Genomic DNA, 16,297 nt, shown 5'->3' with positions numbered 1-16,297 from the left:
AGCTCCACCCACACTCCGACATCACTGCAGTAACATGAGCAGCCAAACATTTCTTAAAGTGACATTCTCATAACAAGGGCCAGGAAGATAGCGATTGCTGGGGACCAATTGAGGTTGTATTCAAATTAAAGTGGATCAGGGCATTCTGGAAGTATGGAGCTGATGTGCCTCATGACCAACCTCTCAAAGCACTTCATAATGATAGATATCAAGACCACCAGGCGGTAGTTGTTGAGGCACATTGCCTGATTCTTCTTTATCACCAGTATGATAGTGGTGGTTCTGAAGCAGGTGGGAACCTTGGACTGGATTGGGGGAGGTTGAAGATGTTCGCGAACACACCCGCCAATTTTTCCACGTAAGATCTAAGACCAGGGACTCTGACAGGACCCGTTGCTTTCTGTTGGTCCACTTTCAGAAGGCTGATCTGACTTCTGAGTCTACGCCAGGAGGTATGGGTGTGTCGGAGGCTGTTGGGCAATTAACAATGGTTCGTTGGCTTCCTGCTTGAAACGAGCATAGAATGCATTGAGTTCATTGGGGAGCGCTGCATTGTTGCCAGAGATTCTACTTGGCTTTGCTTTGCAGCCTGCTTTAAGCTTTGGCACAACCAACGATGGTCCGTATTGTTAATCTGTGCTTGTGGTATTGTCTCTTGGCATCTCTGATGGCTTTACAGAGGTCAGGTCAGGGTCTCCTGACATGAATGCCTTCGACCTGTACTTCAGTCGGGAGTGGAGGGATCTCCCAGATAAACCACGGTTTCTGGTTGGGGAGCGCACGTACTACTACTTTGGCACGCAATTGAACTATTGCTCCCCAGACCTGGAATGCATGACTGTGAAGTGTCGCCCATACTACCTTCCATGTGAGTTCACTTCTGCCATCATCACAGCAGTCTACATTCCAGCCGAGGCGGACGTGAAGAAGGCGCTTGATGAATTGTACACCGCTATAAATAACAGTGAAACAGAATACCCGGAGGCTTTGTTCATCATGGCCGGGCCAACCTCAAGTGTGTATTGCCAAAATTCCACCAACTCCTGCCTCGCCAAGGCCCCAAAATCCTTGACCCCTGCTACACAAACATCAAGGGTGCCTACCGATCCATCCCCGACTGCACTTTGCAAAATTGGACCACAAGACTCCTTCTCCCAGCATAGAAGCGGGACAATCTGATTAAGAAGATTGCGTAATGCTGGTCAAAGGCAATGTTGAAGAGCTCCTACGTGACTGCTTGGAGTCAGTGGACTGGTCCATATTCAAGAACTCAGTGGCCAACCTAAACGAGTATGCCACCACTGTCACAGACTTCATCAGTAAATGCGTAGAAGACTGCGTGCCAAAGAAGGTAGTACGTGTGTTCCCTAACTGGAAACTATGGTTTAACCGGGAGATCCATTCCCTGCTTAAGTCCAGGTAGTAAACATTCTGCAGTACAAATCAATTTTATAAATAATTATAGATGCATGGTATTTATGCTGAGCAATATTTTTCTGCTGCTATTCATTGTTATTCCCCACTTTCCAAATTATTTTTGGAGATCAAATGCAGAGGGCAAGTCAGTCAAAAGTGTGAATTATTTCCTTTCGATAGGAACATAAAACAAAGAAGCAGAAGGAGACCATTCGGCACTTGGGCTTGAGGCCCTCAATCCACAAGAGACCCAGGAAATGCTCCATGCAGGCACTGTCAATCACTGGCAGGTGCAATGTTAAATTCAATTGGAGTTTTGCATTTCAAAGGCTGTCAGGAGATTTTAAGCCCTTTCAAGTGTACTTGGCTTTGAATGAAGCATCTGACACTTACAATAACTGTTGCTTTAAACACTTTTGTCTGAGGCAGTAGGTGTTAGGTAAGGGTATGTGAAAATGCAGTGAACTTTCATTGTACTGCCTGGGCTGCTCTTCAGCTTTCAAGCAGGGATGACTGATGGAGGTCTCTGATGGGGTTGACAGTTGGGGATGTCTGATGGAGGGGGGGGGGGGGTCTTATGGTGTGTCTGATGGGGAGGGGGGTCCGATGTTGGTTTGATTAGTGCTGTTTGTGGACGTTCGCCGCCAGACCTCGGGATTGGGCCGCTCTCTCAAAATGGCGGCCCGATGTTGGGATTCCGACGGAATCAGGCGAGTTGTCCACCATGCAGAGATCAGCCCTGATTCTCCACTGTTGGGAACACCCTGGCCATTGTCGTTAACCTCTGTGACGAACTCAATTCCCTAGCCACTCACTCAATTCCTCTCTCTCGCAATTGTCTGAGGTTAAACCAAACTGTTTGCAACCTCGGTGTCACATTTAATCCCAAAATAAGAATTTGACAACATATCTATGCTAACACTAAGTTCTTCTATTTCCACCGCTGTTGCATTTCTCAACTCTGTTCCTGCCTCATCTACTACTGAAATCCACATGCACGTTTTGACTATTCCAATGCATTCTTGACCAGCATTCAACATTCTACTATGGTCATCTAAAATGGCCGTCCGCAAAGAATGATGGGAAATGTGGTCAGGTTTGGGACACAGACAAGCAGACAAGTTACAGTTTGTATATTTGCATATGTCAGCCTAGACGTATGCAGGAATCCACACCTGCTGAAGGCCACTCAAACGTCTTCCCAGGACAATGGGCTCCAGATAAAAACTAACAATAAGTGGCAGGCTTGGGGGTGCCTGTTTGTCTTATTTGGGAGGGCCTACATGCCCTGGACACTAACAGTCATGGCCGACCTAGCCCCGCCCAGCCATCAAGGTGCCCACTCCTAATTGGCCAGGATCGATTAGGGTGATCGAGACTCTATTAATCCATTGGATCCTCACCTAGGACCACTCACAATGGTGAGAAAGATCGGAGGATAAGAAGAACTGTGCAACCAACACTCGCTCTCTCTTGGCCCGGCTCTGCACCTGACCTCCGACCACAGCACAGCTCCTGACATCAGCTAAGTTCAAGGAACCGCAACATCTACCGAAGGACGACCATCAAGCATAGACAACCTACTCGAACTCCAGCCGCCACACGTGAGGAAACAGATAAAGGCCTTATCTGCCCTCCACCAGCCAGCCATTTGGAAGTTAAGTCAAGGTCGTTTAAATTGATAGTTATAGTCTTAGTGTGCATGAACGCATGATTACTTAAGTATATAACCTTGTGTCTAATAAATAAACTGTGATTGAACTGAAATATTTGTGTGATTATTTGTTCATTATACGGGGTACGCTCACACACTGTGGTTATAAAAGAGCAACACTACCCTCCTTAAACTTTAGGTCGTCTAGATATCCGCTGCCTGTGACCACCTCACACCAAGTGCTGTTCACCCAGCACCCCCATGCTTTCATATCTACATTAGCTCCTGATTAAGCAGTGCCTTGATGTTAACTTTCTCCCCCTTCTATTCAAATTCTTCTAAAACCTTGTCCCTAGCTATCTCTGTATTCTCCTCTATATTCTTCCTAGATATTTGCACTCCTTTAATTCTGGCCTCTTGGGAAACGATGGCTTTAATCACTCCGCCACTGTTGGCCATGTCTTCTCTTGCCTAGGCCTTCATTCCCTCTGCCTTTCTACCTCTATCTTACCTCTACCTTCAAGATGCTCTTTAAAACTTACCCTTTTAGCATGAATTTGGCCATCTGCCCTCATGTTTGCTGATGTGGCTTGGTGCCAAATTCTGTTTTATAATCCTCTTCCCATGTTTACATTAGAGGCACTATATATATGTAAGCTGTTGCTTTTGTTGTAAAATTACTTCTTGTTTTCTGTCGTTCAACTAAGTCACAAGGTTTACTTTGAATCCTTATGGCTTTGAGCTTGACTAGTGGAATTTTTTCAACAGCTTTTTGGAAGCTCAGGTACTCTATGACACAGGCTTTACCACACCACAGTAACTTCCTCATGAAAGTTAATGAGGTTGCTGAGACACGAGTTCCCCTTCTTTTATAATAATAATCTTTATTGTCACAAGTAGGCTTACATTAACACTGCAATTAAGTTACCGTGAAAAGCCCCTAGTCGCCACATTCCGGCACCTGTTCGGTACACAGAGGGATAATTCAGAATGTCCAAATGACCTAACAGCACATCTTTCGGGACTTGTGGGAGGAAACCTGATCACCCGGAGGAAACTTACACAGACACAGGGAGAACGTACGGACTCCGCACAGGCAGTGACCCAAGCCGGGAACCGAACCTGGGACCTTGGCACTATGAAGCGACAGTGCTAACCACTGTGTTACCGTGCCGCCCATGAATTCATGTTGGCGACTGTTCATTATGTCATTCTTGTTAAGATAATTACCTCGGTTACTCCTGATACTCAGTTGGATTAAAGGTTGGAGAGACCCTGGTCTGGATTCTCCGTTTCAGTGACTAAATGTTGATGTCAATGGAGCATTTCACGACCAAAAATTCTGCATGAAACCCTCACTCATTCCGAGACTGGTGAGGGGCTAACAGAGGAGCTGGGTGAAATTCCTGGCTCCCGCGCCAAAAACAGTCAGAGAATGGCCGGGTCCTTGGCCGCGCATGGCTGATGATCTGCAGCGGTCGCGTCGTACAAAATAGTGCCATCCGTGCGCAAACCTGACCTGCCACTCGCGACCTCACAGGCCACCCCCTGGCCACCACCCACCAGTCCCCTTAGCCCTCGCGGAAGCCCCCCCCAGGCCAGCGGCACGGACCCCGGCCGAGTGTAGCGGCACTGGACACAGTCCGCAGCTGCCACGACAGGTTCCTGTCCGCTCAGACCACACATGTCTCGAATCGTGGGCGGAGCATCGTGGTAGAGCCGGCCAATGACGTGCAAACGCCGTTGAAATGGCACGCGGCATGCAACGAGATGAAACCATTTCCATGGAGGTGGAGCATGGCTGACCGGTGTCAAACCGGCACTGGTCCCGATTTGAGCATCGGAGACGATTCTCCACCCGATCGCCGATTACGATATCAGCATTGGGCAATGGAGAATCCCGCCTCCTATTTTCAGCTCGTATTGTTTGGGAAGTAGTCGTTTTGTCCCCTGAAGTTTATTAATGTTTATTAGCCATATTCCAAGTTAATCAGGGAGGAATTACTTCAGTTCAAATATTCATGGACATCTAGGGCTTCTTGACCAGTTTAATGGTCACAGAAATATTAGTCCATAAACTGGTGAAGCAATTCAAGTTGAAAATGAGCAACGCATTTTATAACAAATAGTATTCTGTGGGACAGATTTGCCTGAATTTGTAATTTATTTCCATTTTTGTTCTAACAAACTAGACATTTGTGTGGTTTGTTGCCCTCTGCAGGAAACTCTGGCTGTAATATGACAATGAACAATTTGCATGTGTTCCTGAAAAAAATCTATTGGGTTTTCTGTACTTCTCTGACAAAAAATATACTGCTTACCTCGCCAATAATGCACATTTTCCAAATCGGGACATGTCATAATTCAGAGTTGAGCAGTCATAGATTATGACATATTGCTCTGCAATTTGAAAGGCTAGATTGGAAATTTGGAGTTTACTCTGATTTTTATTAGTGGCATTCCTAAAAGTGGGATTGAAGCCACAAATTCCCTTCTTTATGGAATGGAATGTTCTTCTTGCCATCATGCTTCATCCCAGTTTTTAGATTATTCGCACCTTATATGAGTATAAAATTGAGGACTTGTTGTCACGTGTGTTCTAATGATATAAAGTCACATGTACAAACATGTTGTGAGTTAATTTATTAATTCTAAGCACATGTGAACGGATATACAGGGACAGAAAACTTGAAGACATCAGAGCTGCAGAGCTGTGTATTTCTGTTCTGTTCCAGGCCAAAGTAAAACTGAGGCTAGGTCATGTGACACACCTCCCTTAAAAGTAATGAGGCGTGATCTGATGGAATAGAAAGAGTCCTGTGTTGAGCGAATTTAGCCGGGTATTTCCCAGCGCTCGCAGCGGCGAGAAGGACCCTGCTACCTAATGAGGCTCTGTTTTATTTTGGGGGCTCAATGGGGAACGCCCTGCCGTGGCCACACTTAGTCACATTTCCTGCACTGAGGAGCTCCGCTCGGCAATGCAGGAAGAAATCTGGTTGCCATTTTTAATGGAGACTCCCCAAACACCACCCCCAGAACCCCCTACTCACCTACAAGGGAGTCATTGAGCCCCCGACACTGGACCCAATAAAGGCAGGGGCCAAATCCCCAGCACAGGCAAAGTTCCACCTGGGCACTTTGGCACTCCCAAACTGGCACCCTGCTAGTGCCCCTGCCAGACTTTCAGTGTTACCTGGGCATCCTGGTAGTGCCAAGGTGGCACTGGCATGGGTGCCCAGGTGGCACTACCATGGTTCAAGGCCAACCGTGCCCAAGTGACATCAGGGGTGGCAGGGTATTTTCCTGCCCAGCGCCCAGACACCCAGGGGCCCTGATCCCCTGGGAGAACCTCCAATTGCCATACAGCCTGGTCCCCATTTGTACTACGACACTCGCCTGGGGTCTCCGAGGCGAAGGGATGAGATCGCAATGCCTTGCGTAGATCCGGCCAGTGTATATTAAAGTAAGACTAGGTGCTCACTTTAATATGCAAATTTGCCAAATATGGATCCCGCCCATAACAACGTCTCGTGAGATCCCATTAGATCTCACGAGGCGTGAAGAGCAGGGTAAATCTCATGAGAGGCTTCTTGCAAGATTTACCAGGCGTGTCACGCCCAGTGTCGGGCGTGATGCAGCTGTTAGATTGCACCCATGGTTGCTGCTATCCCTTAAAGCATATTACAAAGCTGGTGATCCGACTATTTTCCTGGTGAACTGTTACAAACGACAAGACATTAAAGTTCGTCAAAAAGGTAGCATTAATTACTATTATTGATTTTTATTGTTGAATTTTAATGCACTCATATCTATAATATTGGTTTCCTAACTTTTTATTTTTGTCACTTTAACTGTATGAGCTAATATATCAAATTAACCAAGGTGAGCTTCCAATTGCATGAGGCACAACCATTAAAGAATATAACAATATTAGCTGTGATGTGACCATTGTTCTTTATCAAGGAATGAATGATCTGTTGCTTTGCAAATCTTTGCTATGTTATTCTATTGATGTTTATGACAGTAGTGTACAATCATTCTAGATATTTCTCATTGGACACACATGCTATTCCTTCAATTTTCTCAATGGAAGACAGGGAAATTGTTGTGAATGTCATGAAAATAGAGAATGAAAATTAGAATTTGCAGCTCTCAGTATTACCAGATGCACATTTTGCCATTGTTTTGATATTCCCACGTCCATTATTTTAACAGTGATTTTAAACCAGTTAAACAGATCAATATATCTTTTGCAAGAAAATGGGAAAATGTCATGTAAACGCGGTCAACATTCACCCAGTAATATCATTAATGATAGCATCTGGGCGATTTTTAAAGTTGAAAATAAGAAGCATGTGCTGTACAATTTACAGATTAGAGGAGTAAATGTCAAAGAGAATTACATTTTGCCCTCCAGTGCAGTGTAAAGTGAGTTAGTGCGAGGCACAGAATTTTACTCAAAGACGTCTAGCTCTCAGTCATCCAAGCAGCTTCAGCTTTGAAGAGCAGCTGTTAAAGTTGCAAGTCTTTTTGATATTCATTACAAATCTTTCAACCAATTCGGTTGAAATTAAAATTGATATGATGAAACAAGATAAAGACGTAATAACAATATGCTTATTTATGATAAGAGAAAGGAAGAATAAGGAAGAGAAACTCAACTTCAACTTCAAAGAAGATGTAAAATGGGTAGTAGAGGATTGATTGACCATTAAACACCCCACATAATCATCCAAAGCAACAGAAAGGAAAATTGATCCACCTGTTAAATTTCCCTTCTAAATTCATGTGTAACATCGTTGTTTTATCAGTCAAATAGTCCACTTCTTATTTAAAAATATCACCTGACAAACACAAGTTCCATAGCGAGGAAGCAATTTATAATTTGTGGTATCTAATTAATTTTAATTTATGCTAAAATGTATCTTTAATGGAAAATTCCTCATCTGAAATGCCATTCTTCTATTAAAATGGGGATTTAAAAAAATTGCTGTAGCTTAATATAAAATGTGAGAACACAATGTTGTGAGATGGTACAAAACACACAAATGTATTGCCTTCATGGTTCAGGGTGAATCCACAAGGTAATCAATTTTACTAATTTCACACTAAAATAGGAAAATGAAGACGGAGAACACAAACACAGTAATAAAAATATCATTGTCTGTAATGTCCTTGGGGTTTCTGCAATAGAAGAAGTGAAATTTGTGATTGTGAAAGCTGTTCACCCAGGGATGGCGGGGTTTAGCATTAATAGTTTAAATGTGATGCAGAATGCTGTTTGCTGAAGGCAGGTGAACAGAAACTGACTGAATCTGACCAGCATGTATTGCGAAGGCCAAAGGGCTTTTTGAATGACAGCAACCTGTTAAAAGCTTCAGGATGTTCTTTTTTTTTTTTTACAGAGATTCAGTGCAATTGCTTTGTAATAGAAAATAACAATTTTTTGGTGAAGGAATATTTAGCATATTCTTCATAACATCAGTTTGAATCCAACAAACAGTCACACTTCAGTTATGTTTTGTTATGTTTTGTTTTGATGCCAAGTTAGAATTAGTTGAAGCTTCATGTTTTGATAAGCACTGAAAGAGTGTGGAGGGGTTGAGCCAGATCTTCACAGGGCCGTGGGACCAGGACCTTGGGTGGGTATGTTTCAAAATCACAGTCTCGAAGGTTGTCTCAGGACCCTGACATTTTCAAAGGGCTGGTGAGGTAATTGAACAGGCTTGCCACCGATTAATGGCCTCTAAGGCTCCTTAATGATTTTTTTGAGGGGCCTGACTGGTGCAGAATGGAATTTTAAAACGTTATTCTGACAAACCCGCATAGTCTGGTGCATACTTTGCCTTAAAACCCATGTTTTTGTTTCCTACTTGCGCAGTGCCAGCACTGGACATTCATTTTTGCTATATGGCCTCTTCATCCTCATCAATAGTGCATGAGTCACAGAAGGTTGGTTTACAAGTGCAACAGGTGATTAAGAAGGCAAATGGAATTTTGTCCTTCATTGCTAGAGGGATGGAGTTTAAGACTAGGGAGGTTATGTTGCAATTGTATAAGGTGTTAGTGCGGCCACACCTGGAGTATTGTGTTCAGTTTTGGTCTCCTTACTTGAGAAAGGACGTACTGGCACTGGAGGGTGTGCAGAGGAGATTCACTAGGTTAATCCCAGAGCTGAAGGGGTTGGATTATGAGGAGAGGTTGAGTAGACTGGGACTGTACTCGTTGGAATTTAGAAGGATGAGGGGGGATCTTATAGAAACATTTAAAATTATGAAGGGAATAGATAGGATAGATGCGGGCAGGTTGTTTCCACTGGCGGGTGACAGCAGAACTAGGGGGCATAGCCTCAAAATAAGGGGAAGTAGATTAAGGACTGAGTTTAGGAGGAACTTCTTCACCCAAAGGGTTGTGAATCTATGGAATTCCTTGCCCAGTGAAGCAGTTGAGGCTCCTTCATTACATGTTTTTAAGGTAAAGATAGATAGTTTTTTGAAGAATAAAGGGATTAAGGGTTATGGTGTTCGGGCCGGAAAGTGGAGCTGAGTCCACAAAAGATCAGCCATGATCTAATTGAATGGCGGAGCAGGCTCGAGGGGCCAGATGGCCTACTCCTGCTCCTAGTTCTTATGTTCTTATGTTCTTATGTTCTTAATACTGCCGAATCTGTCAGGAGCTGCGCCCTCTCTTCAGCATGGCAACGGCTACCACCTTCCATTGCAGTTGGCAGCAGGCTGGCAGCCTCTACCTCTTGAAGCTCATCCCAGTGTTGGGTTCCCAACCCAGCTTTCAAAATCAGGCTGGTAATATGTAACCTGAGTGTAAAATGCAATTCTGAAGATTAAAGATAGACATGACTGGACATTTAAAAAAATGCTAATTTACTGAGATTCAGTGCTCCACCGAGTGTTTTTAAAACTATGAGAAAAGGCACGAATTGCATTTATTGGTGATGTCAGACTATTTCTTCTTTCAAAATGCAGACGAACTAGCACCTTTAAAAAAAATATGATGTGGAGATGCAGGCGTTGGACTGGGTTGGGCACGGTAGGAAATTCTGCAACACCAGGTTAAAGTCCAACAGGTTTGTTTTGAATCACTAGCTTTCGGAGCACAGCTCCTTCATCAGGTGAGTGAAGAGGTGGGTTTCACCACCACATATATAGACAAAGTCAATGATGCAAGATGATACTTTGAATGCCGATGGCTATATAGTATTTTTAATTATTAAAATAATTGTTGAAATATTCTGACTTCACTAATAAATGCAATCTTAGCAAAACTAATAACGACATTGGTATTTAATTTTGTCTTTAAGTACTTTGATGATATTTTAATTGCAGATAATTAAGTCTTTACTGGTCCAGACTAAGAGGGATAATCACAGGTTAAAGAGGTGTGAATTGTCTCTAGCCAGGACAGTTGGTAGGATTTCGCAACCCCAGGCCAGATGGTGAGGGGTGAATGTAATGAGACATGAATCCAAGGTCCCGGTTGAGGCCGTACTCATATGTACGGAACTCAGTTTCTGCTTGGTGATTCTGCGTTGTCGCGCGTCCTGAAGGCTGCCTTGGAGAACGCTTTCCTGAAGATCAAAGGTTGAATGTCCCTGATGCTGAAGTGTTCCCCGACTGGAAGGGAACATTTTTAAAAATATGTTTTATTACTGAAGGAAGTTTACAACAGATGTAACACATCAGGGCGGACTCTCTATTACTGGCTATCATGTTACATGGTGAGTGGGCAGTTTGCCATCACCAAACCACCCTCCCCCCCCCAACCGCAAAAGAAAGTCAGATGGATATCAACTCACTCTACATTCTGGCTAAATTGTCGGACTGTAGGACTAGTGTCCCTCACTGGGGGGGAGAATCCAATCCTTAGGAGATTCCAACCAATTAGATTGGCTGCCAACTCTAGCTGTCCTGGTATTGCCAAGACCTCATCAGCTGGCACTGCCAGAACTGCAGCCAGAACCAAGAAGAAGGCTCAATTGATCCTGGAGTAAGGTAAGTACCTTTTTCACATGACAACCTGCTAAAACATGTCCGTCGGGGGCACATCAAAGCCAGCCCATTGAGCTAGAAGCCTCATTGGACAATTGTAGCTTAAGGTGAACTTTGATAGGCAGGATGAAGCTGTCAGTGAAACATCTGCCCACTTGGAAAGAAAGTACAAACATCATTACCAAGAATGATGAATTGCTGAAAAGTCCAATCAGCAGGAGGTTAAACTTTTACTGAGTAATATTACACTGTACTTCTAATGAGATATTTGTGATTAACAGGTGTATTGCTAATGGATATATAGTATTTTTAATTGGTAATCTTAGCAAAACTAATGAAGACATTATTAGTATTCAATTTGGTCTTTAAGTGCCATCTCATTAAATCTCGTGGGCGGGATTCTCCCAGCCCTGCGCCGGGCCGGAATATCCCCGCAATCGCACCATGTCTCCCCGATGCCGGAACGCGATTCTCCACGGAGCGGAGAATCAGCACCATTGGCGCCGGCGCATTTGGCGCGCCACTGGTCGCTGACCGCTCTACGTGGCTGGACCGCCGATTCTCCGGCCCGGATGGGCCGAGCGGCCGCTCTAAAAAGGAAGAGTCCTGCCGGCGCCGTCCACACCTGGTCGCAGTCGGCGGGAACTCTGCGCACAGGGCCGAGGGGCTGTCTGTGGGGAGAGGGGGGGGGGGGTTCCTACCCCGGGGGAGGGCCTCCGATGGGGCCTGGCCCGCGATCGGGGCCCACCAATCGGCGGGCCAGCCTCTCGCTCCCCGGGCCTATTCTCTTATACGCCGGCCCCTGAACTCCCGCGCCATGTTGCATCGGGGCCGGTGCGTTGAGGGAGGCCACCACGCATAGGCGGGTTGTCGGCAGCAGCACTGCGCACGTCCTCGTTGACGCCGGCGCCACTGCGCATGCGCGGATCCCACGGCGCACAGTTCTTGCCGGGATGGGAGGGTGGAGCAGCGAGAACCACTCCAGCGCCGTGCTGGCCCCGTGTAGGGGCCAGAATCAGTACTCCCAGCGGCCCATTCACGCCGTAGTGAATTGTGATGCTGTTTCCGACGGCGTGGACACTCTGCCGCCGAATGGGAGAATCCCGCCCCATAATTCTCATGTCTGAACTGTAGGATAATCTGTCAAGGCTAAAATTTTATGTCTTACATCACCAGCTGCCATTACTTTGGTAGAAGATTGGTGGAAATTCCAGATCAACGCATATGATAGCTGCTTTGGGTAGCTTTGACAAATAGTCATCCAGACTCAAAACATTGGCTCCTTTCTTTCTCCACAGATGCTGTCAGACCTGCTGCGATTGTCCAGTATTTTCTGTTTTTGTTTCAGATTTCAGTATGCACAGTAATTTGCTTTTATTTTGGGATTTCTATTTCCTGGTTTCATGCCCAGAAACTGGGCAAATGAAACAATTTTGCCGCAAATTATTTTACAACTTATTGTTTGAAAATTACTTTAGGAAATCACTTCTACTTCACCACCTTCATTGATTCATTCAACATCGTGTATCAATTTAACCTCAATAGCCTAAACCATTATAAAATACATGCAAGAAACCTACATATCAGTTTATTAACATCAAGACTAGAAAACAAAATGCCGCTTCAGCCCCAAAGGCAGATTGTTAACTATTTGAATAGATAAGTAATTATAGGGTTGGGGACAACTGAATGAAAAAATCTTTAGGTTGAGCAAAATTTGTTTCAAATGCTTCACAAGACAGTTCTGTTAGTATAATGACTTTTGAATTATTAAATAGTGGCACTAATCAGTTTTTTTGTTAAGATTGCAATGTGTCATTAATGTTGTTTGCCCAAAATCAAAATGTGCTCATTTTTAGATTTGATAAGAAACAGATTCAGAATTGTAATTTTATCCTGTTATGGGGTGAAAGTTGAGAGTGTCCAATTGTGCAACCCAGTAATGAAACTGGAGGTTTGGCAAGGAAATACCCCCTGTAAACTTCAACAGTCCATAACCACTGCAATCTAATGCTTTGTCTTTCAGTATGCCAAAAAAAATAAAATATATACTTGTTTAAATAATTAAAGAACTTTGCGGGGACGTGAACTGAAAACATTTACTACGAGGAGAATAGGGGGTCGCCTTTGTTATGTTGATTCTGCAAAATAGCACCATAAGCAGATAAAACCACCAGTATAAATCATCTCTAATGTTTTAAAGGTGTCATATTTGTGTACACTTACTGGGCTGGATTCTCCACCACCCACTGCTGGTTACGGACTCCTGGTGCAGCGGAGAATCTAGCATCGGGATTAGCGCCCAATGTCCAGACCCCGCTGACTGCGGCATCGAAGTTCACGTCCCGCACCATTGGGAGGATGAAAATGGAGCAAGTTTTCATTTTCAGCTTCCCAAATTTAGTGAATATTCAGGAGTGAGGTAAGCAAGAATAGAAATGATCAGAATAAGCCTCTGAATGTAATTCAATTCACTTTATTTATCTGGAACGAGAAGTTGCACAGTCTGATAGAACAAGCACCATTACCTCTTGAGCTAGTTCTGACACTAACACACAAATGCATAATTGATCCGCAAGGTGTTGTCACATTAATTTGTCTGCCATTTGGACCGCGTAGGATATTGGACCAGTCTGAGCTAATACTGTCGCAGGGACCCACTTCTCAATAGTGGTGTAACTACGCGCCAACACAGGTTCTCTTTGTTGAAATGAGCGCTTCCTTGAGTTACTTTCTTTTCTCAAGATTTGGGACTGTTGGTTTTGCTCCACTTTGCCAGATGTCTCCTCTGGCAAGAATAAATGGAAGGTAGTCCTCAGCTTCTTTTTCATCAATAGCAAAGCTGGTGACTTTTGTGTCATTACATATGTCGTATCTTTGTATGTTGTTAGAAACATGCTCACACAGCACTGAAGTGAGCCTTGGTCTTTTGAAGCCTTCAGTGCGTGTTTCAAGGACTAGACAAATCTATCTATGAAACCATCTTGGATTAGTGGTAAGGTGCTGACTTAATATGCTGAACTCCACACCTCTTTAAATAGTGTTCAAACTCTTGGGTTGTGAACTGTGATCCATTGTCGCTCACAATCTGATCTGGTTTTCCGAATCTCGCAAAGATCTTGTCACGTTTCTCAATGGTCTGTTCTGCCTTTATCGACTTAATTACGGCCCGTTCACGCCACATTGAGTGTGCGTGTACAACTATGAACATGTGCCCTTTGAAAGAAACCAGAAACGTTAACTTGCAGATGTTGCCACGGTATTTTAGGCCACTCCTACGGCTGCACTGGGGTCAAGAGTGATACGTTCCTTACCCATGCACATGACTGGCACCATCCTACTTTTTCTTCAATTTGGGAACCAATTCCTGGCTACCAGAAGTAACTTTGTGCTAGTTCCTTCATTCACACTATACCTGGGTGTCCTACATATGACTACGCCAAAACATTTTGTCTTAAATTTGTTGGAATAATTACTCTCATCCCCCACAACAGACATTGGCTCTGTGCTGTTAATTCCACTTTCCTGAAAATGTACGGTTTTAATTCAGGATGTTTTCCTGCTATCCTCCTCTTCAAAACCTCCTTGCATCACATGGAGTGGTAGCTCTGCATTGAGCTCAACCTTGACTATGAGGTAACATCTCAGTGGCACTGTCTTTTGAGTATCACATCTGCTGGTTTTATAGGCAGGTGGTTAAGCTTCTGTTCATAGATGGTTTCAGGAATTAGGAAGACAGCAACTCCCACATCAACCTCTATTTCAATAGGTTGCCCATTCAACTTTGGCACGACCCAAAAACGGTGTGACTCACCCTGGACTGATGGCAAGTTCAACTTTAATTCTTCACCAGAATTAATTGTTTTTGTTTCATTGTGGCTGTTATTTTTTTCTTCCACATTATGAATTTTCTTAGTTGAATTTGGTTTGTATCTCCCATTGAATGACTTCTATATCTTCCTTTGGATGTTCTTCTTGGAGAAGTTATTTTACTCCAGCAAGCTCTTGCTGTGCGGTCAGTTCTGCCACAGTTTTTACATTGGCTGTCCTTGTTCCAGGAATCAACCTGACAATGGCCTGTTTTTACCTGCCTGTTGTGGGTAGGCTTCTGACCAGCAGCCAGTTTATGGATCCCCATACTTGCTCTGAGCTGAGAAACCTCTTTATCCGTGAGCTTTATTGAAACAGCAATATCTAATGTAGTCTTCAGACTTAGATTAGATTCTGTTAATAACCGTCTTTGAATGTCCTTATTTTTCAAACCACACCCCAAACGATCTCTAATTCATCTAATGAATTGCCAAATTCACAAATCTCTGCCAGTTGCTTGAAGGTTGCAATGAACTGCGCAATATTTTCACCTTCTAACTGATTCCTTTGATGAAAATGAAACCTCTCCACAATAATCAAGGGCTTTGGTGAAGAAAGCTATTGGTGAAGAATGATCTTCCAATTTTTTCATCAATTCTTGATATGTCTTATTTCCGAGGATCTCTGGCCGAACTAAACCCCTTAGAAAATTTAAAAGTTTTGCTTCCGATTATACTTAAGAAAACAAGGACCTTTATCTCTTCCAAACTTTTATTGGCTTTAAAAAACAATGGAATCTCTCTGAATATGACTTCCAGCTCTCTGAGTCCTCATCAAAAGAGCCCATCGTGTCAAAATCTCCCGCCATTTAGAGCGGTATCAGAATGATTTCCTCCTTCACTTGCTTCAGTGGCCTAGTTCATTCAAGATGGATTACCAATTTGTACAGCTTTAACTTTTATAAGCTTTTACTCAATACGCTTCAACTCCCAACCGCTTTAACTTGCAACAGCTTTAGCTTGCATCGACTTTAACTTGCATCCAAGTTATGACAATCCTTTGTTCTCTGCCTTGCTCTAACTTTGTGTCTGACTGTACAACATGTGGCGAACCTCGCAGCCTGATTCCTTGGATTGCCCTTTCTTTGAACTTTTGCCCCAAAAACTTACTGGTTCCAATGCCAGCAATTTCTGACCTTCTGTTATCAGTTGATTGATTGATCTCGTGAAGCTGCTCCACTCCAATGATTTTTGAAAACTTAAAATTTTCTTCATTCTTCTCATCTGTTCCTCATTGCCACTTCAATTTTGTAACCTATTGTACCTTCAGACTAACAGTACAAAAGAAATAGGATTGCAGAAGCACATGGGTTTGATGCAAGATGAACGCAGGTTTATTGAACAGATTTTAA

Source organism: Scyliorhinus canicula, chromosome 5 (genome assembly GCF_902713615.1).
Source record: "Scyliorhinus canicula chromosome 5, sScyCan1.1, whole genome shotgun sequence".
In the NCBI taxonomy this organism is placed as follows: Eukaryota; Metazoa; Chordata; class Chondrichthyes; order Carcharhiniformes; family Scyliorhinidae; genus Scyliorhinus; species Scyliorhinus canicula.
The sequence above is the reverse complement of the archived record's forward strand: the minus strand, read 5'-3'. Positions refer to the sequence as shown.